Source organism: Urocitellus parryii, chromosome 5 (assembly GCF_045843805.1).
Source record: "Urocitellus parryii isolate mUroPar1 chromosome 5, mUroPar1.hap1, whole genome shotgun sequence".
Lineage (NCBI taxonomy): Eukaryota > Metazoa > Chordata > Mammalia > Rodentia > Sciuridae > Urocitellus > Urocitellus parryii.
Window position 1 is genome coordinate 194,783,312 of NC_135535.1, and position 26,999 is coordinate 194,810,310.

Sequence of the window (26,999 nt, forward strand, 5' to 3'; positions counted from 1 at the left end):
TTTAAACTCAGAAATTCCACATCCATAAACTTAGCTTGTTCTAGCACCATCCATTTATATATGTGAGTTCACATTTTCATTTCTTTGCCTCTCATTCCTTAGACATTAGATTTAGGATCCGAGCAGCATTTTGTATGTCTTCATGGGTCCTGACACTGTATATGGGATACATATTCCTGTTAATAGGCATTCAAGTCACTTGTTGCAAGAGTACTTGAATTAGATAAAAATTCGTGGGAAATTATTATTTTTCTGTTTGTGGTGTTTCTAAAAACATATTTAGGGTTCCTTAGCTCTATAAATATTCTGAGTAAACACTGTTTTTCAAAGATTTACTTAACAAATGTACACTTTCCATGCACATACCTGGACAGTAGTTACTATGACTTCGAACACGTAGAATCTGTGTGTTCTTTGCCCCTCCAGAGTTTATAACATAGGGTAAGGAAAGTTAAACAATACCAGATTAAAGGCTGGGATGCAGACTGGCATAAAGAATATATAAGATGGGGGCTGGGGTTATAGGCTCAGTTAGTAGAGTCCTTTTCTCACATGCACAATGTCCTGGGTTCAATCCCCATCACCACAAGAAAAAAAATTATATAGATAAATAGATAGACAGACTATGACCAAGAGAAAGAAATTGGCAAGAATATTGAGAGACAAGGACCTAGTTCTGCTGTTGTACATTAATAAAGGGGAAAAAAAGAGAAAGCTAATCAGTTTTTATGGAGAGTAAGTGAAGTGATTGTTACATGGAGTTCCCTAAATTTTGATATCAAAAGTTTCCTCTACAGAATATGTTGGACATTTATGTCTCTAAATTACACTTTCTTGGAGAACTAATTGAAATGACATATTATCTAGGCCTCGTCCCATAATTTAAATATTAAATAGTAAATGTACAGGTACACTAAGAGTCGGAATCAGAGTCCAGATGGTGTAGTTGGACTTCACAGAGTGTTACTAGAATGGCAGCAGAATTTTTCCAGAAGTTATTTTCCCTTTTGTGTTAGGGCAGAAGATGACGTCTGCCTTTCCTTCTTTCCCCCCTGCAAATTCTTCAACTGTTTTAAGTGCTTCTGATGCTTTCTCACATTCTCAATGAATTGTTTTAATCAAAAGAAGAGGTGTTCTATCTTTTAGTTGTGCTTGTTGGTTTTAGAAAAATGAGGTTTAAAAGTCAGTTCTTCCCCAATGAAGTGAAATTAAAAACCACGGCTGCTCTGATGTCATGAAAGAAAAATGAAGTGGATTAAGATGGGAAAATGTGTAAAGAAACCTTTATGGGGCTTTTAAAGGAGCTGTGCAGTGTCTTTAACTTGAACTGAGCTGTAATTGTGAGTTCAGTGTCTCTGAATTGAACTTAACTTCATGGAAAGGAAAAGATAGAAAAGCAACAGCAATATATAAGGAAATATGAGTGGCCTGGAGCTAAAAGCAATAAAATAGAGTTTGTTTTTCTAGATTGTCTAAAATGGTTGTAGTTTAGAAAGGCTATATCATTATGAAGTTCTTTTTTTGTTGTTGTTGTTTTTTTACCCTTTTTGGGGAAAAAAAAATGACCTGGAAATGACTAACTTCTAAAACAAGTCAGTACAAAAACCAGTAAATATAATAAATCCCATCAGGGTTATGTATTCAGGGGAAGTACTACTTGTTGAATGTTTGAAGTCATTCTGTGAAGTCTGGAAATAATATATTGTAGCATGTTTGAAAATTAGGTCTATCCATTTGATTTGGCACTCCCATGCATTTTCTTTTGAAATGAATGATAATACCCTCTTAGAAATTGAGAGTAGAAAGGACAAGACTGTGTCTCACTCCACAAGGTTTGAAGGCAGGCTGTGTCCTTAGTCTCAGAGCTATAGGTGGCAAATGGTGGGGAGTAGTAGTGTAGGAAAGGTGGGTTTTGTTACGTCTGCAAGGCCTTCTCCCTCACCTAGGCTGTCCTTGTGTGGGCCTTTAATGCAGTATGACATGTGCCCACCGCTTTTTCATACCAAGTAGCATTAACATTCATGCGCGTCATCACCGTGTCATGAGTCGGTTTAATCTCGTTGCTCCTTTATTCCAGGCCTTGTCTAGCTTTCTTACTTCTCGCAACACCTTGACTCACTTGCAGAACACAGTTTCTGGCAGGGGTGGAGGTATTTATTTCAGTTAAAAGCATCAGTGTTATTTTCTATACCCACTTTCTCCACGTTTCAACACTTTGCTGCTCCTGCTTTTCTTTTGTCCAGTATTTACAGTAAAGGTACAAATGCTCTTCTTCCAAAGAAGCAAAGATCTTCAACGTGTGTACCTTCATTGTTTGCTTTGTCTTGTGTCTGGAAACTGGTGTGTCTCCATAAAACTGAAACTTCTTTCCTCTTAAGAAATGGGGCCAAGGGTGGGGGGCAGGGAGAAGAGAAGTGAATTGCAGAGAATAACATCTGACATATCTAAAAATAATAGCTGTATGAATAGCTAACACTTGTCAAGCATGCACAATGTTCAGACCCTATTGCAAGTGTGCAACACATATTAGGTCCTCATACCAGCCCTTGGGGATAGATATTTTTATTGTCCCCATTTGTAATAAGGAGACCACTGAGACTTTAATAATTTGCTGAAGGTAAAACTACTAGAAAATGGTAGAACAGGGATTTAAGCCAGTATTCTGACACAGGAATCTTAAGTTCCTGACAAGGACATTGATTACTACACATACAAGTATTAAGTCAGACGAGAGAAAATTTTATACTAAGAAAGCCTGAATTTATTTCTTGAGAATTGCAATGTGCATTTCCTTAAAGATGATGATTTATAGTTTTCTTCCTTTTTATAGATTTAATGTGTACAGGGTTTGAAGGGCCAGACCTTAATGTTAGGGTGCTATTTAAGTGCAGGTTTCTAGTTTTTACGACACAATATTTTTATACTCAGAATGTGAGCTCAGTAACTGAACATAGCTTACTCTTCCACCCAGATGTTTCTCTCCTAATCTCTATTAGGGATATTTTGAGTCTTGGCTATGTTTCCTGATATTTAGCAAGAGGTAAAAGTTGATAGCCATACAAAAGTTTATATGTATTGTTGAGTTGATACTAAGCAGTTTTTATTACTCATAGATAATAATGGAAATGTACATTTAGTGAATCAAAGAATGTTTTAAAGAAGAAAACAGAATAGTGATTGCATACATTAAAATATCTATTTCTGTGTGTGTGTGTGTTTAGCACAAATTGAAAACAAGAACAGAAGAGTTATCCAGGATAATAATTAGAGTGTAGTAAGATAGCCACACTCATGGCTGGCATGACTCCGCTGTGAGCTGCCTAGGTAGGAGCACAGTGCGTAAAGCACAGGTAATGGTCCTCCTATTGAATTTTCAGACTATGTTCCACAAGGTACCTTTCTAAAACAATTTGTATTTCTTAGTGTATGGGATTTACCTTCTTAGAGTCTTTACTTCCTCTTGCTAGCAAAGATAAAATCCAGACATCTCAGGCTGCTGTTCAGGGGTCTCAAGCTTCTCCCCAGGTCCTCCAAGTCTGCTCCAACTATATCATGCTGCCTATCCTGCAGATTACTGAGCACAGTTAGCAAAATCTCCTAATTCCTGGAACCTGTGCATATTTTATATCACACAGCAAAATCAACTTTGTAGATGTAATTAAGGTAACAGACCTTAAGATAGGGATATTTTCTTCAGTTAATCAAATGGTCCTAATCTGATCACATGAAATCCAGAATTTCCTCTGGCTGGAGGCAGAAGAGATTCAGCAGAAGGAGTGGAGAAATTTGAAACCTGAGAAAGACTCAGCATACCATTGCTAGTTCAAAGGTGGAGGAGACAAAGTAATAAGGAATGCAGACACCTAAGAAGGGAGAGAAGCCTCTAAAAAGCAGCAGGGAAACAGAGATCTCAGTCCTACATCCTCAAGGAACTTAATTTGGCCATTAAATACATTTAGAAGTGGATCTATCCCCAAAACCTTCAGAAGTAACAACATAGGCAGGTCCTTGATTCTGGCCTCATAAGACCCAGAGTAGAGGAAGCAACAGTGACTGCTAGACTTCTCACCTCCAGAATGGTGAGTTAGTAAATGTGTGTTGTTTAAGGCCATGAAGTTTGTGGTCATTGGTTACAGCAGCAATAACCAATGGTCTATAACACTCTTTCTCTACCCTTTCTAGCAACCACCATCTATTCATCCTCCATGCTAACCTCAAATGAAATTTCCTCCATAAAGCCTTCTGCAAAAAATCACTTCTCCATCAGTTGATATTACCAGGCCCTTGAAGTGTCACTTCTTCATTAGACATTGTGCTGCCGTTACCTGTTTGCATGAGTTTCTCCCCAGTCAAATTACAGCACTTGCAATCTGTCTGTGCTTTGGTTTGTATTCACCTATTACTTGATGTAGTGCTTTCCACATAGAAGGTGCCTGATTCCAAAAATATGGCATTCTGAATGTCATCAGGTAATCTAAAAATGATTAGACACAGTACTCATATACATCTGTGCAATTGCAAATTATGAGGATATACCTCAAATAAAACTGGATGTTGTTCTTACCTTAATAGGTCTCATAGTTCACTGGAGGAAAGGAAGGCATTAATTAAGTAAACCTGCAGAAAAAGGAAAATTAGACTGTGGCCATTGCCACAAAGGAAAAGAATATGGTGTTATAAAGGCTTATAATCAAGAGTATTGAATACAGGACTGTGTATTATCTGAAGAAAGACAATTGCAATCGAGAGTATTCAGGTTAAAGGAGAGAAAGCATAGGAATACTTTCAAATAGATATTAGAAGGAGATACACACATCTTATTCCAAAAGCAAAGATGATCTTCATCTTCCCAAATGATGCAATGAGAGGAGAAATTAAGCTACACTCAAGAGTTTAAGCTAAACCAGTAATCTCCAACCCTTGTTTAACATTAGAGTCAGTCAAGCAGCTTTTAAATATAAGTGATGTTTGGGTCCCATCCCAGAACAATTGAATCAGAATCTCCAAGGACAGTGTGTAGGCATTGACTTTTTTTTTTTAAAGCTTCCAGTTATTCCTGATGCCAGTGAAGACTGGAAACCACTGCTTTACCATTTCTATGTATTTTTACAATTAGTGGCCAAAAGATAGCCAGGGCTGTGAAGTGAAGGCAGTGAGGTAGGTCCCTTTCTACAGAGAGAGCTCTACAAATTGGTTAGGAGCCTCTTTAGAGTGTGTTGGTATCAGTGGTTCTGTGTCAACCCAGGCTTGGGCTAGTTGTTTCCATCCCCCTCTCCCCCTCTCTCCCTCTCTCCTATCCCTCTCCCCCTTTATTTCCTATCTCATATCAGTTATTGGATTTTTTTAATTATAAAAGTAAAGGTTTTTTTAATCTAGAAAATTTAGGGGAAATGGAGAAGCACAAAGAATATAAGAAGTTACTTGTCCAACCAGCCATTCTAAACATGTGTGAGCATATTTATACATGACACTCATCTCCATTTTTTACAATGTTTTTAAAACGTTTTTCATTCCACACATTTGCTATCATCCTTTATAAGCATTTAAGTTTGCAACCCCTGAAATGTGTATCTTTTTTTAAAAGATTACATTAAAAAATTAGTATAGTATGAATACTCTTCCATATTATCAAATGCTTTGAAAAACATTCTGTGAATATATCATAAATTTATTTAATCAAATCCTTTATTAATTTAACTATTCTAATGCTTATTATTGAACATACCAACCTTTTAAACTATTTAATGTTTCAATGCAGATACTTGTTCATAATTCTTTGCATAAATTTCTGGTTACCCACTAATAATTCTTCAAAGTGGAATTGCTGAGCAAAGCACATGAATATTTTCAAGATTTTTTAATATAGTGTACAAAATTGTCCTTCAAAAAAAAAAAAAGAAGACATGAATTTGATTTCCCTTTTCCTAAATCTTTGCTCATACTGAGCACAAAGAATGATACATTTCTCTATGATACTTTTTCTTATGTTTATTCATTGTTGTGATGCTTTTGTTTATTTTTTCTTTAAAAATCAATCCTTTCTGTGTTGCTTTCCTCTTGGTGAAGGTCTTCTGACCTTCTTCTGAGTGACCCATTTGCTTGTCTCTTGGTGGCATTCTCCTCTCAGGTTTGTCAGTAGACCTTTTCTTCTGTTCTTCAAATATTGATTAACATTTTAAATTTAATGTGATTAAATCTTTCTTATTGTTTTCCCTTTGGATTTATGCTCAGAAAAGCCTTCTACCAGAAACAGCTCATGTTTTTCTTCTAATTCCATTGGGATTTATAATTTACCTATTGGGTTGTTGTCTGTTTCTCATTCTCTGAAGTGAACTTGAACTGAAGGCTTGAGAACCAGACAGATCTGGTTCCCTCCCTTCCCACTACCCTCACCTTAGGAAGTTTATTAAGCCTCTTTAGGGCCCTATTTCTTGGTCTATAAATACTAAAAGGAAAATCCTATCTGTGAGTGCTAAATGAGGTGTCATACAAAATAGTGAACACAGGACCTGGCACACAGTAAATGCTAAAAAAAAAAAAAAAAAAAAAAATTATTTCTTCTGCTTCCTTTTTTCAGAGTGACAATATCCGACTAGCATTTAAAGTCCAGGACCATTTCTGAGTCAGTTCTTTTCCAGTAAGTTCTGTGATCTTGATCTTTGGCTGTCTTCCTTATGGGTCTCTCTGATTACCTAAAGCACATGGTTATATTGTCCCTCAGGCAGCAAGTTTCTGCATCATGTAGTGAAGGAGCTCCTCCTTACTATCTCTCATTGTTTTTCTTCTTTTACTCTTCAGTCTGTCTTTCTACTCTTTAGCCTTTGACTGACATTTCTGTGAAGCATTCTGTGATAGGCATTTAGAACACTATGTAAAAATAAACTATTGTGTTATTTAAATATTTAGAGGCCTTTGTAGCCTTGTGGGCTATTTTTAAAATGACCTTTAAAACCATTTGCAAAGAAGACAAAGGTAATGGGAAAGTATAACCTTTTAATGCTTCCTTCATTAGAGGTGTTCCCTACCTTGGATGTACTACTTTGCTTTGATAGCTCATAATGTAGAATACATCAAAGACCCAAATAATGGAGAACAATGGAGAAACAAATTTTAAAAGCTGATTTTGTGTTATTGCTGCCACCATTAGATGTCACATGGAAAAGATCCCTTTCTTTTAAATATCCTGGACTCGTGATTGATTTTCTATATGCTCTAGGACTCCTGGGTAATGCTGGTGTGTAAAGGAAGACCTGCTGCACATTCGTGTGTGAATTGGGATTATCCAGTTTTCCTACAGTTTTCTTTTGTGATGTGATTTTATTTTTGAGGGGAAAGATCCCATCTGTATCATAACTTTACAGTAATAATAACAAGAAGCCACATTACAGTAAGATTCTAATCTGTTCCTTCCCCCATTCAGTGTTCCATTCACCATTCTCCATACCAGTTACTATTTGTGTTTTGTTGGTCTAGACCCAGAGCAAGAGTCACTGTTCCACAAACTTCCCTGAGAAAAGTGAGAGAAAGGCCTGAAACGAGAGGCATCTGGAGAGTGGGATTTGGGACTCCAGGAGGCTGAGCAAGGCAGGAAACAATCCAGAGGATAGGGCCTGATTGGGCTAAGAGGATATTAGGGCAGAGAAGACTGGCAGCTAGGTTGCACTTCTCTGTGGAGTTGGATGGAGAGGTTGTAGGCAGATTGGACTCACTTGCTTTTATTCATTTTAAAATAGAGGTAAGACTTAGAGAAGATCTTTCTCTCTTGAATCTTCTAGTACAGTATAGTTGGGGCATATATGTGTGTGAAGTTAAATATCAGAACAGAGCAATATATGATGAAAGCCAATGAATGGGCAGTCAAGCATTGAAGGAGGCTCCCTCCCCCTATTTTTTAAAATATATTTTTAAAGTTTTTATGTGGTTGGTGCTAGGTTGAACCCAGTGCCTCACACTTGCAAGGCAAGTGCTCTACCCACTCCAGCCCCTCCTCCTATTTTTTTTAATTGGTACATTATAGTTGAACTTGATAGTGGGATTTTTTATTAATTGATCATGCACTTTTATTAGCTTCTTTATATTTTTAAATTTATTTTTTCTTTGTTCTAATCAGTTATACATGACAGCAGAATGCTCTTCAATTTGTTGTGCACAAATGGACCACGATTTTTTACTTCTCTGGTTTACACACAGTAGGGTATAATAATGGTATTCGTTGCTGCATATTCATACATGCACACAATATAACAATATAATTTGGCCAATATCATTTCCCAGTATTTCCCCTTTCTCCTCTCCTCCCTCTAGTGGTCCCTTTCCTCTACTCTGCTGATCTCCCTTTGGTTTTCATGGGACCTCCCTCTCCCACAGCTTTCTTTTCCTTTTTCCCCCTTGAGTGTCCACACATGAGAGAATACGTACAATCCTTGACTTTTCTGAGTTTGACTTATTTCATCATTTTTCGGCAAATGACATAATTTCATTCTTCTTGATGGCTGGATAAAACTCCATTGTGTATATGTACACATTCTGTTACCCATTCATCTCTTGATGGACACCTAGGCTGCTGCCATAGTTTGGCTACTGTGAATTGTGGCGCTACAAACATGGGTGTATGCATGTATCACTGTATATGATGACTTTAATTCTTAAGGATAAATACTGAGGAAATGTACTGCTGGGTCATATGGTGGTTCTATTCCTATTCTTTTGAGGAACCTCCATGCTGATTTCCATAGCAGTTGTGCTAATTTACAATCCCACCAACAGTGTAAAAGTGTTCCTTTTTCTCAACATCCTCTCCAGCATTTATTATTATTGATGACTGCCATTATTAATAGGATTATTTGTTTGTTTATTTTTTTGGTGTTAAATTTATTGAGTTATTTGTATTTTCTGGGTATTAATTCTCTGTCAGAAGAATAGCTAGCAAAGAATTTCTCCCATTCTGTAAGTTCTCTCTTCATGTTCTTAATCATTTTCTTTGCTGTGCAGAAACTTTTGATTTGATGCCATCCCATATATTAACTTTTGGTATTATTTCCTGAGCTTTAGGGATCCTATTGAGAAAGTTTTTGCCTATGCCTATATGTTGGAGTGTTGACCTATGTTTTCATCAAGGAGTTGCATAGTTTCTGTCCTAATTCCTAGGTCTTTGATTCATCTTTATTTGATTTTTGTGCAGGGTGAGAGAGAAGGGTATAGACTCATTCTTTTATACATGGATAAGTTTTCCCAGCACCATTTGTTTAAAAGGCTGTCTTGTCCCCAGTGTATGTTTTTGGCATCTATGTCAACGATCAGATGACTGTAGATAAGTAGGTTTGTCTGTGTGTCTTCTATTCTGTACCATTGGTCTCTGTGTCTATTTTTACATCAGGACCATGCAGTTTTTGTTACTGTAGCTCTATGGTATAATTTGAAGTCAGGTATTGTGGTGCCTCCAGCATTGCTTTTTTTAGCTTAGAAGTGCTTTGGCGATTCCAGGTCTTTTATTCTCCCAAATGAATTTTAGAACTGTTTTGTTTTTTTTTCTCATTCTGTGAAGAACCTCATTGGTATTATGAGAATTGCATTGAATCTGTATGCTGCTTTTGGTAGTATGGCCATTTTGACAATATTAATTCTGAAAGGAGAAGGCTTTTGTAGAAAGCCTTCAGTATCAGAAACTTGCTGTGATAAAAACCATGATTATATTCCAGCACAAGGCCTGACACAGAGAGGGCAACTCAGTAAATATTTTTAAAATAAATTTCACTGCATGTTTTGCATTCATAATCCGTTAAGTAAATGCTATTATTATCCTCATCTTATAGAATCAGAAACTAAGGTTTAGAGAAAGAAAAAAAAAAACAATACTATGTCCAAGGGCACATAGCTGGTTTATGATGAAGCAGACTTTAAGTCCAGGACTGTCTGACCCCACAGAGCCTTAGTCATTAATTACCATGTCACAAACCTTTTCTGAGAATGAAATGTTTGAAAACTGTATGGTCCCTAGAATAATATATCCCTCCCTCAAACATAGCAATCATCCTAATCCCTGGAACCTGTAAATATTTTACCTACATGGCAGAAAAACGATTTGCAGATATGGTTGTTAATGACCTTGAGATAGGAAGATCATCCTGGATTATCTGGGTGATCCCAGTGTAGTCTCAGGGACCTATAAAAGAAAAGCAAGCCAGGCATGGTGGCACATGTCTGTAATCCCAGTGACCTGGGAGGCTGAGGCAGGAGGATTGAAAGTTTGAGGCCAGCCTCAGCAACTTAGCAAGACCTTATCTCAAAATGAAAAGGGCTAGGGATATAGCTCAGTGGTAAATCACCCCTGGGTTCAGTTCCCAGTACCAGGGAATCAGAGTAGAGGTGGCAGTAGAAGCAGAGATCAGACAGAGAAAGGAATTTGAAGACACTGTGCTACTCATTTTTGAGGATGGAGGAAGGTGCCCTGAGCCAGGGAACATGAGTGACTCTGGATGCCGAAGAAGGCAAGGAAACAGTCGGCTCTAGAGCACTCAGAAGGAAGGCAGCCTGAGCCACAGCTTGATTTCAGCCTAGTCAAACCCATTTCAGACTTCCTGAAAAAGAGAAATGAGAAAACATGTGTGTTGTTTTAATCCATTAAATTTGTGGTGATTTGTTACCACAGCAATAGGAAACTAATGCACAGTGTTTCACAAAGATCAAAAGATCAGTCCAACAGTGACACACAGAAGGTGTCAACACAGAGAGGCTGAAGATAAGGTCAGTGAAGAGGCTGTTGCTACCATCCTGCCCTCTGGTCACCTGTGACTGTGTCCTCTCCATTTTTTTTTTTTTTTTGCTTCCTTGTATTGACTGTGTTAGGGTTGTGCTTGGGGCTGGCCCATCTCTATTGGGACAGGCAGAGTTCCCACTCACTTTGATGATGATGATGTTGTTGTTGACAGCCTCACTCTAAAATAATCTCTGGGGAGTTGTAGACTTGGGAAGGACTAGATAATTATATTACCAGGGGGGAAATATGATGATTTACCAAGTCTCCCAGATCTTCCTTTACCACGTGTACATCTGACATATATTGAATAGGTACCTATCTTGGACTGGCTTTTACATTGACTCTGAAACACGGAGCTGATCACGATAGTATAAAATAGGTCTTTATTCTTTAAAGATTTTATGCAGTATAGCTTAGGAGTAGGGATGAGGGATAAAGAGAAGTATGGCTACGTAGTAGGGAGGTAATGCTTTCAGTTACATGGGAAACTTGACTGCATTTGGGATTTCCAGAAGAAATCACAGACACACAATGTAACTAACACTCAATGGCAGAAGTGATATTGAAATTAAACTTACATGTTCTCTCACATGACTATTTGCTGAAAAATTCATGGTAGAATATACTTTATCCTTTTTATGATTAAAATTTACTCAAAATATGCACGTATATTTATGCCCCTGGGATTAGAGTCACCAATGGTGTGATAGACAGCATCACTGTTGGTCTGACAGTAACTTTATTTTTAAAATATAGTATGCTTTACTAGGTCGTAAGTGGGCTTCAGAGTTTACCAGTTAGTCTTAACCTTATAAATCTCAAGTTTTTATTTCCTACTTTGGAAACCTCTAGCAGCCTACTGAACGCATGCACTTGATGCTGATTGTCAGCATAGTTAACATGTCCAGAGCAGAATTCCTGCTTTCCCCACTCTCTGCTCTTCCTCCAGGGTCCTCCATCTCAGTTAGTAGTATCACCTTCCATTTATTTGCTCAAACCTAAACCTTGGTGTCATCTTGGATTTCTTACAGCCAATCTTTGCCTTTATTCATTCAAATTGGATCAGTGCCCTCTACCACCCAGTTACCACTCTGATCCTCCACCCTGGGTGCTATGTCAGTCTTCTAATTGCTCTCTCTTTTATGATTGCCCCCAGTACAGTCCTTTTTATTCATATTAATAGATAAAGTGCTCTGTTTGTGAGCATGAATTAAATCAACTACCTCCAATCAGAACTTTCCAATGACTTTTCATCATATTTAATATAAAAATCCAATTTTTACTGTGAACCACAAGTCCTTTCATTATCTAGCTACTTATACCTCCAACCATAATTCCCACTACTCTTCCATACCAGTCCCCCGTGATGCCCAGCACAGCTTCACCCAAGGATCTCTGTACTTGTTCTTCCCTCTGCCAGAAGCTCTTTCCCCACATCTATAAGGGCCTTACTGCATCATTCAGGTGTGACATCCTCAGAAAGCTCCCTCCTGACTGCTCTTCCTAAACTAGTGTCTCGACTCATTCTCCCCTTGCCCTGCACTTTACGTTAGCTGACCTTACAGTCTATAAGATCAGGTCTTTTTTGTTCTGTACTTAGTCTCTAACACCTAAAACAGTGTCTGGTACAAAAAGTGAATGTTCAAAAAATCGTGAATGAATGAATGAATGAATGAATCTTACAGATGTTTTAAATTTAATGTTTCGTGTGAGTTATCTCCATTATTTGCCATCACTTGTATGCAGATATGTACTTAAAAGTCTTTCATCTGCTATGTGCAGTTCCTCATGCTAAACCTTTGAAAATGCAAAAATAATAAAGTGCAATCCTTTGCTTGCCCTCAAAACATTTATAATCTAATAAAAGAGGTGAAATTTAGTAAATGTTGTCTGACAACATGTTGTAGTAGATGCTGAGAAGGGGGAGGTGAGGGTTAGTCTGGGTTCCGGACAGTGAGTAGTGTTTAGATTTGTGAAACTTAAGGAAAAGGCATTCTGGGTAAGGGGAACTACTTTAACAAAGGTACAGAGGCAGAAAAGTCCAAGGTGCTTTTCTGAAGGAAAATATTGACCAAAGAGAAACCAGAGTCAATAATGCCCCAATGACAGTAAATATTGAAGTTCAATAAAAACCAGTTGGCATGTCTGCTATGCACAAACAATATTGTTAACATTCAGAAATTTCTAGGTTAAAATTCTGACTCAAAAACCATTTACTGTATTTTTTAGAATTTAAACATCTATTTCTATAGGGCTATTTTATAAATGTATTTGCTCTGTTTATTTGGTGCTAACCAGATACTCCATGATTGTCAACACTATTTACTATTTCTTGGGAAAGCGGTCGGTCATTAGTTGTTCCATGCCTCATCAGAGCATAACCCTTGACCTTTGAACTGATGTGCAATAGAATTCAATTCCTGTTCCATCATGAAACAAGGATTCTGTGTGTCAGATATTGTTGTTGTTGTTTTGTGGTATTGAACCCAGGGCCTTATGCATATGAGGCAAGCATTCTATCAACTGAGCTATATCCCCAGCCCCAGATGCTGTTACTAAGGCCGGAAAAGAGAAGCAGCCTGTGCCACAAGGTACCGCTATCAGTTGTCAGCTCTGGTCCACATTTTATCTTTTTTAAGAGTAATGTTTCTGAAGGACTCTGGGAAACTGAATAAACACATCTGAAATTGGATTTAGATTTGAGAGAACTAGATGATCAAAATTAGGGTCCTTTGATGGGCTGAGGCTATTCAAATACAGATTAAAAACAGTGCATTTCCATAAATTCTTAAGAAAACATGTGAACATCCAGGCCATATTTTTCTGCGCGCTGGGGTTAAAGTCCATTAAGAATGGGAGGAACATCTTCTGACTCAACCTTGCCCAGTGCCCGGGACTTAATGTTCACTGAATGAATGAATGAAATTTGTTTTTTTCTGAAATCTTTTGTTTATGCAGGTCCACAAATGGCCAGAAGCATATCCTAAGTATTGCTGAAAATGAGCAATTGACGTACAAAAGTTTGACAAAATTGAACTAAAACCATGCAGGGCTTAAACAATAATAACTCAGAAAATAAAGGAAGATGGAAACTTATCAAAGCAAACCATTTAAACCCTAAAGTAGTTTGATTGCTTTGATGATAAATTCTAAAATGCCTCAAGTAAAAGTAAAACTCTAATTGACTATGTTTTTAATAAAGAAATATTGGCATCAATGGATTTATAAGACATTCTGATGGACTTGACAGGAGTGTTTACGATCAGTTAGGCTTTCAGAAGTAGATACTAGCATATGTTTATAAGGGATGCATATATTGGGAAATTGTGGTCAAAATGTCAAATAGTGAAACAGCAGAGTTCAAGCTAGTTCACATCAATATTTATGATAATTTTGTAAGCAGTTATTTGGATAATTTTTCATGATAGATATGGCTTTAGAGAAAGATCTTTATGGAAACATATCAAACAAGGATCAATTTTTTAAAAAATCATTTGGTCACATAGAACTATTTGACAATATTATCGAGATAGCTTGATAAATAAATGTGCTGCTTACATGTTTTAAACCAGATTCGTGATTAGAGTATTCTTTATGTTAACTAAATAGTTATTTGGAGTCAAAAATGTTTATTGTTAATAGTTTTTTAAATTTTTAATCCATTAAATAAATGTGCAGTGTATTTTCTTCAGGCTTCTGCTAATTAATGAGGCTCTCTTCTGCCTCAGGAGCATTGCCATGCTGGCTGTGAAACTCAGCCATACCAGGGGGAAATGACTTGCTTAAGCTGATTTGGACCTTGTAGAATGTAATCTCAAGCATAACAGGCTAGGCCCAGAAGAACTGGGACACTGATTAACGGGGAACTTGTTGACAGGTAATAAGATTAAGAGCCTGTTTCCTATATTGCAGAGGCTTTGAGGAACACTTGTCCCACTGAAGTCTTTTTGGTTCTAAGGATGCGGAGCTGTTCTTGACCACTGATGTATAACAGAAGTATGAAGGGTTTTGTTTAATTTTCCAGTAACATTTATTGCCTGTTTTTCTGAGTATAAGAAGTCCTTATTTAATTTTATTTTGTTTTGTGTTTTGGTTTTTAGTCCTGTCAATATTAATAGTACTTTTCTTTGTTGTCAGCATTTTTCTTTTTCCTTTTTCTCGGTACTAGGGATTGAACCCAGGGGAACTCTGCTACTGAGCTACACCCACTGTCCTTTTTATTTTTTATTTTGAAACTGGATTTCCTTAAATTGCTGAGGCTGCCCTCAACTTGTCATCCTCCTATCTCCACCTCTTGAGTTGCTGGGATTCCAGGTGTGCACCAGCTAGAATTTTTCTCATTCAGATACCTCTCCCACTACACACACCACCACTGGAACTAAATACTATTTTACTTCAAACTGACTTCTTCACACTTTGAATCTCAAAACATGTCCTGAGAATTTCTCCAACCCCTTCCTGTAGCATGAGATGCTCACAGATTTCTCAGGCAGTGAAAGGGGGCATTACATCTTCATACCAGCTGAATAGGTAGCGAAGACTTGCTTTATGTCACCCATCTTACCAGCCCTCTACCCCCTCACACCTTATCCTCCTCCCCCAAGCCTGTGTCAGCACATAAAGCATTGCTGTGTGTCTAATTACCTATAAAGGAGAAAAACCATCAGTGTTGATAGATGACAACACCAGTAACAGTCACAAAGACTTCATGACTCCTTCCCCCTTAAAAAAAACAATTTGGTCAAACCCTTTAGGCTCACAGATGCCTCTGAGCTCTTTGCCTGTTGACCAGTGTGCTGTCATTTAGGATGGGGACGGCCAGTGTCAGACCCACATGCTTAAAAAATAAACTCTTTATTTTATTATTTATTTATTTTGGTCTGGAGGTTAGCTACTGCTTTAAGGATAACAGTGAACTATATCAGGCAGAGGCCGAACCCTGTAACCCACGTGTTAATTTGGCATAGTGGTGCTTTGGAGCCAAATTGCCTGGGTTTGAATCCAAGCATTGCCTCCTCCAACTAGCTATGTTGGCTTAGGGAAGTTACTCATCCTTTTTATACTTCAATTTTCCTTGGTTACAAAACAGGATTTTTCCCTACTCCGTGAAGATGCATGCAAAGGGGTTGTAGATGTTCAGGGCTAGAACAACACCTAAACAAACTAAGCTCTCAATGAATTTTATTTCTGTTTCTCTATCTCATTCTTTCTTCCTCTAACTCACTCTGTAATCTCCTGTCTACATTTTTGCTTTCTCTTGGTTCTAGAATAAATCTAAGGTGCATTAGGATTAAAACAAGTATATGAGAAAATCAGGGCAAAGAGAAAAATAAAAACTAAAATTAGTCAGAAATATACTAAGGCCCTATTCATTAATTAGAAGTAAATTAGCCAGGTATGATGATGCATACTTGTAATCCCAGAGACTTGGGAGACTGAGGCAAGAGGATTGCAAATTCAAGACCAGCCTTAACAACTTGGTGAGGCCCTAAGCAACTTAGTGAGAACCAGTCTCAAAAAGTAAAAAGGGCTGAGGATGTGGCTCATTGGTAAAGTGCCTCTTAGTTCAACCCCCAGTACCAAACAAATTTGCTCTGAACTTCCTTTGGCCAAAGAGGAAAATCTAGTCAGTTATAAGCATCAAAACATCCAACAAGTGAAACACAAATTGGTTTTGAAAAGCACAGCTTTCCTTAGCCCCAAGTTTTGAGTGTCATTCTTCTTCTGGGCCTTCACAACAGGATGCCTGTGGGGTGGAACATGTCTTCAACCATATCTTCCATAGGTTCTCACATTCAGACAAATATAGGACTGGGGCAGTACTCACAGGTTTATTTGATCACAAGCCCTATTGGAGTTGCTAACCTACTATCACACCAGATACAGTACTTTACTGTGGGGAATTGCTTATGGCTATTCACGGGTAAATTGAAGATTCAATAAAAGAGAAAATCTAGCTTTCGGAATAAAAGGGGTTGCTCCTTATGTGTGTTTACCTGTAGCCCATGGACATGCCTCTGAGTGTTCTTTGGGATTTGAAACTTTTGGAAACAATTAGACTTCACTTATTTTGCTTCCAGACTTAGTCAAGCTGTACCCCTCCTTCCCTGGAACTGTTGGGCACATTTCTGCACACCAGGCTGCTTCTAGACATACCATTACTTCCCCAGTGCTCTTTCGATTGCATAGACAACCCTGATACAGGTGGGAGAGTCTGTATAAGGGTGTGAATTCCCAGGGAGGGGGATCACTGGGGGCCCTCTGGTAGGTTAACTGAGGCAGCCCTATACAGTAAAGCCATTCTGTAATGGCAAGTACTCTCCCCATGGCTTCCTTCCTTGAAACTTTCCCTCTCTCCCACCCGCCATGATGCCAGGGATTGAACCTAGGACCTTGCACATGCTAGGCGAGCTCTCTACCTCCTGGCCCCAAAATTTTCACTTTAACCCCTCTTAGAGGGTCTTAAAGAAGGTATCCTTCCAGTAGATTCCCATGTCATTAACAATGTAGTTACATGCATGCATAAAACCCCTGTTTAATATTTAAAACAAAGTACACGCAGTCCTCTAGATGTGATCAGAAAAGTGCCATGTGTTAAGTAGAACACTTACAGGGCACTAGAGGAGGCTGAGTAAATGATTTGCCAAGGAAAAATGATACACAAGAGCTACGGGCCACTTGGACCATAGTTTTAAGTTTGTAGGTATTAGTTCTTTTCTATATTTAGGTCATTGAAATAACCACTTAAACCACATGTAGACCTGCTGGCAAATATATTGAAACAGTGGTATAATTATTTATTTTATGAAGGGGAAATGGGCCTTTTATATAATGACCTTACAATAAGTGTCATTTTTATGTGTGGAAAAATAAGCGCCTGCCATTTTCTTGTTATTCTGAGGTCAGAGCCTACCACAGAGATTTTAATATTTGAAAACTATTCTATTCACTGGAATCTCAGCATTTAAAATAATGATTTTCTCAAGATACAGCATTCTGATGCACTATATCTGACCTTCCTTAGTCAGGAAAATAAATTCTTCTAACACCTCTTATTTTGTGTTCTACTACTTCTGTGTTGCTCGAACTGATGTTGGGTGATCAGGATGATTTTTCACTCCTTCAGCTTTAGTTAGCTTTTATCTTTTGGTGTAGCTATCCTACCAACAGATATAGACACTTTTGCAGTCACTATGCCCTCAAATATTTGTACTTTAGAAAATCATTTTAACAAAATGTTCACTAGTAAAAATAGGTCGGAACTGGGTGTGGTGGTGCATGCCTGTTGTCCCAACTACTCAGGGAAGATGAGACCAAAGGGTAGCTTGAGCCTAGGAGTTTGAGGCCACCTGGACAATACAGTTGAGACCCCTAACTCAAAAAAAAAAAAAAAAAGATGGTATATGTGGTTAGGTTAGAATAAAGACCTAGTGAATCTTATTTAAATACCAGTGAATTTTAAGAAGTTCCTCTTATTCTATGCTGCTTAATCTGCTAGATGCATACATGTTTTGGAGAAGGATTAAATAATGAGATATATTTCTGCTCTTTGAAGGAAAAAATCATTAAAATAATAACTTACTCTAGGAAAAAGAAGTACATAATATTGAACAAACACTTAAAATCATTAAATTAATGAAAGTAGCTTCAGCTTTAGAACAAGATCATTAGAAATATACAAAAACTTTTGGGAGGGGTTGGTAAAATAGTTTTAAAAATTAATGATGTCTAGGGTGTAGCTCAGTGGAAGAGTACTTGGCTGGCAAGCACCAGGCTCTGAGTTTGATCCCAGCACTGCAAAAAATCAAATAAAACAATTATGCTAATGATGAAAAGAACTCCAAAATAATTTAAGAGTATAAACTCTTGAGAACAGGAATCATATCTTACTGACTTTGAAGTCCCCTCCTTGAATCAAATACTCTGTGTACAGTAGACAGACAATAAATGTTAGATAGTTCAATAATATGACAGATTTTAATAATTTAATTATGTTTTTACTTCGGCTTAGAGCCTGTGTTTCTAATTCTTAAAGACTTTCTTCTACTTTGTTGACATAAAATTGCTTAAAGCAATCACCTAGTGTGCATCTTTCCTACCATACCATCACCCCTCAATTAAAAAAATGAACCTCATGTTGGTGAATCAACTGCACTGGGTTTTGTTTGGCAAATTCAGTAGTGCCTCATGGACAGTTCCAAATCCCTGTGGAAGGGGGCTCACTGGTGAAAGCCCTGAAGCGCTCAAGCAAGTCACACTGGAATGGGACCCTGAATCTCACTCGTGACAGGATGGAGAAGTGTGGGCTTCCCATCGAAGAGTAATGGCAGTTTATTCCCAGGCATTATTAAAAGCCACACCCTGGGTTTATTTATTTATCATTATTATTATAAATACTTTTATTTCAACTAGAAGGTACAATCTCTTGGGGGTTTCATAATTTTAAAAGCTACAATCACATCATGTTGAAACACATAAAACAACAATGCTGTAAGTGGAACTACTTGGCTTTGACCTCACACATTTCTGCACAGCCCTTGTGGAATCTGCGCAAAGAAATGTCTTCTCCCTTTGCTCTAATAAATTGTTCTTGTTCATAAGTTGCTTTCTATTCCAGTATATCTAGAGTGGTGAAATAACAAGGCCAGCCATGTAGCCAAAGGTCTCTCCAAGCATCCAGGAGATGAGCCATGCCTGCCATGGTCTTTCCCAGTCCAGAGGAATAGGAAATACTCCAAGCCATGCTCCTACAAAACTAGAAATTGTAGTGATCAGGAGACTATATTCCCAAATGGATGTAACTCCATTTTTACTGAAAACTTTTAGCCATGCTTTGAGATTTGATCCTAACAAATATAAACAAGGTACAGTAGTAAAACTAGACAAAAGAACCGCAAAAAAAAAATTGATTCCAACACCAACTCTATTCCTGGTGCTCCATATAGATCCATATAGAACAAAAATCACATGAAATAAAAGCAAGACATAAGAAAGTAGACACAACATTTCAAAACTCTGGTTACCTTATGTGATAGTGAACTTCTTTTAGAGGTTACATTTGGTTTTACTACCAAATATAATACTAGATTGACAGCAGTTCCAAAAACAGAACAGATGTACAACCACATCAAGTGTGTTTCCAATATTGAGAAGTTCTCCAAGAACACTGATGGAATGAAGATGCGTAGAATAATTGAAAATATGCATAAAAGATGGGTATACAGTAGTCTCTTGATATCTGTATCCTTCATGGTGTTTTTGGTTTTTGTTATTGTTTGGGTTTGTTGTTGTTTTTTTCCTTTGGTCGTTAGATAACTCTCCTGACCGCACAGGGGAAGGGGAGGCACTGCCTCCCTCTCTAAGTGCATCAGGCTGCCATGACCCTCACTGGATTGATTCTTTTTATCCTGTGATCCTGGGGATTAAACCCCTGTCCTTGTGCATGCTAAGCAGTCACTCTATCCCTGAACTACATCCCAGCTTTATTGTATTTCAAGGCAGGGCCTCACTAAATTGCCCAGGCTGCTTCAAATTTGCAACCCTCCTGCTTCAGCCTCCCAAGTAGCTGGGATTACTGGCATGAGCCACTGCACTCTGCCTATACCCTGGCTTTTAGGTAAAATATTTGCAGAAAAGTTGTGTTAAATACACAAGAAAAGAAAAATAAAGCCAGACTTTCACACAGATGCTGAATTCACAAACATATATAGGGTTGAGAGGTGCCAGACTGAGCACTTACAGTTCACATGTAGCATAAATTTTAGATGAGGTGCACTGAAATATTTTTCCACTTAAAGTCATCTTCATTGTTCCGGGAGAATGATGGAAAGCCTACTTTTCTAGTCATTCTGTTTTTCAGGATCATCTGTTTGGGACCACACTGTGGCCAAGCCTCTGGAAAACATGGGCAGCCCTAGTAGTATCTCTAAGAGTTTTAAAGGGGCCATCGATTAGCTGGCGTTGCTCCAGGTAAAAGCCTCCCGAATCAATAATCTCAGGAGCCTCACAATCTCACTTTCCTTTCAGAAGCATTTCCCAAGCAAAATGTGGCATAAAGCCAAAGAATTCTTAATTTGGAAAGGAAGTTTGCAGTCTTCCAGTTTGATTTTTATCTCCTACCCAAATTTCTTTTAAATAATTGATTTTAATTTTATACCATAATGAGTAAGATTATTTTAATCAAAAGGAAAAAATAAATTTGTGTAGATTTGTTTTGCTTCAGGAGATTATCACCCAGCACTTGTGACAAAATGCCTGTGTAAGAACTTTTCTTCCTCTGAATTTTAGGATGAATCTAGATCATCTGGACTGTCCAACAACAACAACAACAAAAAAAAAAAAAAAAACTGAAAATGTTAGTTGTCATCATACTGGCTTTTGCATTTTTCTTAATAGGGCAAATGAGCCCACTTCCTAAATTTCCTTATGTTAACTGTCAAGAAACCCAGAACTGTTTTCAGTCCCAGCCATTTGTAATTAGAGCTGTCCCAGCATGGTGACATTGACAAACACCAATCTTCAACAAGCAACAATAGTGGAATGGTGTTACCAGGTTTGGCTAAATCCAGTGGTTCTAGGTGTGACTTGCAAATAAGACCTCCTGTCTTGTCAGCAGGTGGAGCAGAACAGGCTGTGGATCTTCTGGGCCTTTTGTCTGCACCCTGTTGCTCTTCATTGTTTTCATGACCATGCTATTGAGCAGTAACTCATAAAAGGATTAGATGTTCGGATTGAGTGTCCAGGCTTGCAGTAGGTAAATTCCTGGAAAGCTCCCTGGTAATTTAGCAGCCTGTTGAGGTCATTTGTATGAAACCTACTTTTGCATGACCTTTCTCAATACATGTTATAAAAAATAATATGAGATACAGTGGAAAGTTTTTCAAGTTACTTAGAAGTAGTCAAAATGATGTCACCAGAAAACATTTAATTTTTAATGTCAGCACCCAAATTAATATCTTTGGTATCTAAAAGCCAAATCTGTTGGGGGCTGTGTGGGAGTGACTTATGCTTACTTAAATCTGACAGATTGTTGTCTTTGGTAAAGCCAATTTGTACAGAAAGGTAATTATTAAAAGCTTTTTTTTCCCCTACTTTTTTTTGGGGGGGGGGGCATTTTTGGGGTACCCAGAGGTGCTTTACCACTGAGCCACATCTCTAGCTCTTTATATTTATTTGTTTGTTTATTTATTTATTTTTATTTTAAGACAGGGTCTCACTCAGTTGCTTATGGCCTTGCTAAATTGCTGAGGCTGGATATGAACTTGTAAGCCTCTTGCCTCAGCCTCCCAAGCCACTGGGATTACAAGTGTGCACCACCATCCCAGCAAAAAGCTACTCTTATTTGGGTACAAACTTATAGAAACTCAAATTATTTTAAAATAGAAGAAACATTTTATTATAAATTTGAAAACTGAAATGTCAAAATTTTCATGTGATTAGAAATATGGCTACTTCTACATTCTAATATTAGAGAGAAGTTTGTCCTCAGAGAGGTGAGAAAGATCAACATGGTTTCAGTGAAGGTTAACAGAAACAGACAACAGTGTTCAGTATCCTTAAACTGAATTTTCATAATATAAATTTGGCCCCTTGTACTTTTTTGTAATCTTTTTTAAAAAAATTTATTCTTATTTGTTATATATGACAGCAGAATGTGTTTCAATTCAAAATATACATATATAGCACAATTTTTCATATCTCTGGTTGTATACAACATAGAGTCACACCATTCATGTCTTTATACATGTACCTAGAGTAATGATGTCATTCTCATTCCATTGTCTTTCCTACCCTCATGCCCCCTCCCTCCCCCTCCCTCCCCTTTGCCCTATCTAGAGTTTGTCTATTCCTGCCATGTGCCCCACCATCCGCATTATGAATCAGCATCCTTATATCAGAGAAAACATTCAGCATTTGGTTTTTGGCGATTGGCTTACTTTACTTAGCATGATATTCTCCAACTCCATCCATTTACCTGCAAATGGCCTCTTGTACATTTAACATAGGGTGATTTCTTCCTCCTTTCCATTAGTTACAGTAAAGATGACATCTTTTAAAACAAGCCTTGGGTAGACAATAACCAATAAAATGTGGGTGTCATGTGTGTAGTGTAATAATATATTTGGGCCTATGTGTTCGGACACTTAGTTCTCAGTTTTTACCAATTATTTTATACCTAAGCTGAACGTTTCACAAATGTTGATGTGAGGTAGAAAAATAACTATTTTCTTTTCTGTTTTATGTATAATGGATGTTTTTATATAAATTTTCCTTGATATTAACAGTTATTCAACAGGACAAGCAAATATTGGGATTTCTTCCTAGTAAAGCACGTACATGGTATAAATATTCATTCAGTCATTTTTAAAAGGCTGGCCCTAATGGAGAAATAAAAAGAATGTTTTAATGATGAGAGATACACAATAGTCTTGTAGTTGTTGATGGAAGGAGTCTCAAAATGTTTCAATTATGTGCTTTTTACAATTGCTAAAAATTTCCTTTTGCATTCATCTTTTCACCCTTTATTTCCTAGAATTTTTATATTATTGAGAGAATATGCAAAGAATGTTTTAGAAAAAAAACAATACAGAGTATTTTCTGCTCTCCCTTGACTTCTTATGTTGGTACATGAATCTCTACAAAATTCCTTCTCCAAAGATGTCCAGAAATACTTAACTTCATCCACCATGTTTCTTATGCCCTCCACCTTCTTCCTCCATATCCACAGAGCTCATTCTCTCTTGGTCTTTTTCTCTCTCACCTCCTTCTGCCTTTTTTTTTCTTTTTGTCTCCCCTCTTTTGCAGAGTCTTCCCTGTCTAACTTTAAATTGATTAGAATGCATTAATTTTTAAATAAGTGTCACATATCCTTAACTGAGCACTAAAAGGTTGAGAAGGCTTCATGGTGTAGAGTCTGATCCAAAACTAAGTGAGAAGAATTTTAAAAACAAGGGCTGCCCTTCATTAGCCCTCCTGCTATCTCCTGACAGGCTCCGTGCCCCTACGTGGCCATGCCAGGCCAGGGCAAGCCCCGCTGCCGTGCACCATTTACCCTCTGTCAGCAGCTTCAGTCAGAGCCAGGCGATACTGTACATGCGAGTCTGTCATGCGTCAGCCTCAATTAAGCTCATATTGCTGTGCTTAGGAAACGCAACAGCCTCCTGTTAACCATTTTTTTTTGTTTCTTTTTTTTTCCCCTCCTTTTTCCATTTTTTCTCATTCACCTCTCTCCAGAAACCCATGTTTCATTTGGTGAAAGTATGTACATGCTATTTTAACTTTTTACAAAGAGAAATGGGTTTTAAAGGAAGGAACTCATTTAGGTTCCAGTGCGTTGCCTCTACTCATGGAAATGTGCTCAAATATGCCCAAATGTGTTAACACCTGAGTGTGTTATTTAAAACAGGGAATTATGGGCAGCCCAACTGACATTTTGTACCTGTGCCAAGTTTGGTCCTGAGTCTTACAAAGCAGTTTGCCATTAGGTCTTTTAAGAGTAGAGGAGCAGCAGCCGTCCAGCTTTATCAAACGTTGAGGTGCTTCCTTCTTCACAGTCTGTCATTGACTCATGCCCTTGGCATCTAAGGTGGTGGTTTTTTTGAAAGGAGAATGGAATTGTACTAGTTTTTTTTTTTTTTTTTTTTTTTTTTTTTGGTGGGGGGAGTGTAGACAGCACCAGTTTATATTTGGTTCACTATTTAGTGGTTTACCATAAGTTTATGGGAAAAACAAAAAGACCACCCGTGGCTTCTTCATGCTGGGTAGCTTGTCAGCCAAGTTAGTCTCTTATGAGCAATTACCTTTTAAAGGGAATTTTCAAAAAAAAAAAAAATCAGCAAGAAGCTTTTGGAGACATTTTTCTCTTTATTCTGGTAACTAATGAACACTCAAAAGAGCTCCTTGTGTACTTGAGTGTATAGGTCAGTATGGAACTAGCTGGAGTTTTGAAGGATTCGTGGAGATTTTATGGGCCTGGTCATTTTGTGAACTTCTGCCAACTTAAGAGGCTGTTGTCAGTCACAAGGCACAGTGTGACAGAAATCACAACACTGTAAATACTGGGAGGTTTGTGGCAGGACACAAGGTTCTTAGCAGAAAGCAAGGTCAGTTTCACAGATGAGAGTGGAGACAAAAAGTATGTAGGTATTTTTTTCTTTTTTCCTAAGCACACCACCAGCATAGGTAAGTAGCTTTTAAATAGCATCATATTGATGATCAATCCATGGAAACGGATGGAGTATACAGATAATGGAATTCAGACTTCCAAAATATGGGGCCAAAGGATCATTGCTGATTTTGTTAATTGAAAAACTTAAAAATCCATAATTATCCAAAGTTCATATTGGCAATAGGTTAAGGATTTCCAATAAGATGGTGTAGCAGTCCACAATATTGGCTTTCTGGGAGATGTATATTAGTATTAAATGTGAAGCTATTGAACGTCCTGAGTGAAAATTGTTTGCAAGAACCAACTGTCACAGTAGTTTAGCAGGGCAGGGTTTGCCTGAGATACTGCAGATTTAAGAGATTTCCTTCTGGAGAATAAATGGCAGCAGAGAGGCTATATAAATTAATATTTATGAATATTTCTTTTGTACCCCAGGTCCTGATGAACATCATAGAAGGAGTCTTCAGTTTAATCTTTCCTAGCAACCACATTCTTATTTGGATAAGTCCCACACCAGTGACTTTTTAGGTTCATCAATTTAGTAAATATTTTTGAGCCCCTACTAAGTGGCAGATGCTTGTTAGGTACAAATGAGTCAGTGCTGAACAAAATAGACATCCCCACCCCTCATGGACTTTAAAGCTTAGTGGTGGAAATAACCATTAAAAATGTATAATTTTAAACCATATGAAATGGATTGACTGAAGTAGAGAAGGGTGTTTGTTAAAGTGTGTAACGGGTATCTTGATCCTAGGCTAAGGGTCAGGAAAATATTCCCAAATAGGTGATATATGCTAGGTGATCTGTGATGTGTAGGAGTGTAGTACACAAAGCAGGTGGGGAATTCTGGGCAATGGGAAGAGTCCACTAAGAAGAAAGAAGAACATGCAAAACCACTGGGGCCGGAAAGAGCATAGCATATTAAGGAACTAGAAGACAGTGTGGCTGGAGCTTGGGGGATGAGGTACAATTGGTAGTATGCACCCAGAGCCAGAAAGGCAGCCATCATAGCCTCTTCATGGCCATATCTGGGTTTGCTCTTTATCTGAAGGGCAGATATTTTCCATCTGAAAAATGAGAAGGTTAGAATTCAAGTTCTCAACCTTGGAAGCTGTTGGAAATTAGTAACATTTTTCATTGTTTCAGTTACCTGACTTTAGCAGGTAGAGACCAGGAATGTTAAATGTCTTTGAGCATTTGAGAGAGCTCCAAGGGACAAGGATTTGTCCAGCTGAAAATACCAATATAGGGCCTCCAGAGAAGGCACTGTACTAAACAGTCATTTGAGTGGCTTGCCAGCCTAACAGTGAGTTATTCCATAAATAAAAGTAAAATGTAGACTCTAGAAAACAGTGAAGATAATGGCAATGATTTTATTTTATTTTATATGAAAATCTTAGAACTTTCATACCAAAACAAATGAATGCTACATTAGTTGAGATGGAAGAGGTGTCTCAATCTATATATAACTGGAAATTAGATAAGCTAAAACATGTTTGTTTGATGCACTGGAGGCCTTTCAAGACAATAAGGGAAATCTAAAAGAGGAAAAAAGAGGGAAACAACAAGCTAAAGCCAGACTAGAGAGCCGTGAGCTGGACACAAATACAAAGACTAAGTTCTCTGGGACCAATGCCACCCCCAGCCCTGCAGTTGAGAATCTAAGGTACAGAAGTGCACACCCACTTGCATTCGTGCCCATGCACGTCGTGCACACACACATAATGGGACAGCTAAATTTGAAACTTCTATTTAGCCAGTACACATGAAGAGGGTAAAAATAGTCTTGGGTAAATCATACCTACTGAGTTCCAGCAAAAGTAAGCAAATGCTTTTCTGGAAGAAAGTCTCCCTAAATTAGGCTCTCTGTATTCCCACAGATTAAACTGAAAAGTTACAAAAAATTTACCAAACAGTGCACAGAAGAAAATTACCATAAATGAGAATCCACTTTAACAGCAAACAACACATTTTTATTTCCCAAGATTTTCAGATGTTGGAATCATCAAAAAATTAAAAAATTATATATAATTATATGTATGTATGCAGAAAATAAAAAAGGAATTTGTGAATGAT

The 26,999-nt window shown here is 37.7% G+C and overlaps 1 protein-coding gene and 1 pseudogene across 7 annotated transcripts in view; one reads left to right on the forward strand and one right to left on the reverse strand.

Annotated features, from left to right (window-relative positions):
- Vti1a (vesicle transport through interaction with t-SNAREs 1A) overlaps window positions 1–26,999 on the forward strand; it is a 343,349-nt gene that overhangs the window by 123,699 nt on the left and 192,651 nt on the right. The gene's annotated exons all lie outside the window — the stretch shown is intronic.
- On the reverse strand, window positions 19,365–20,007 carry LOC113182976 (GPI ethanolamine phosphate transferase, stabilizing subunit pseudogene; annotated as a pseudogene).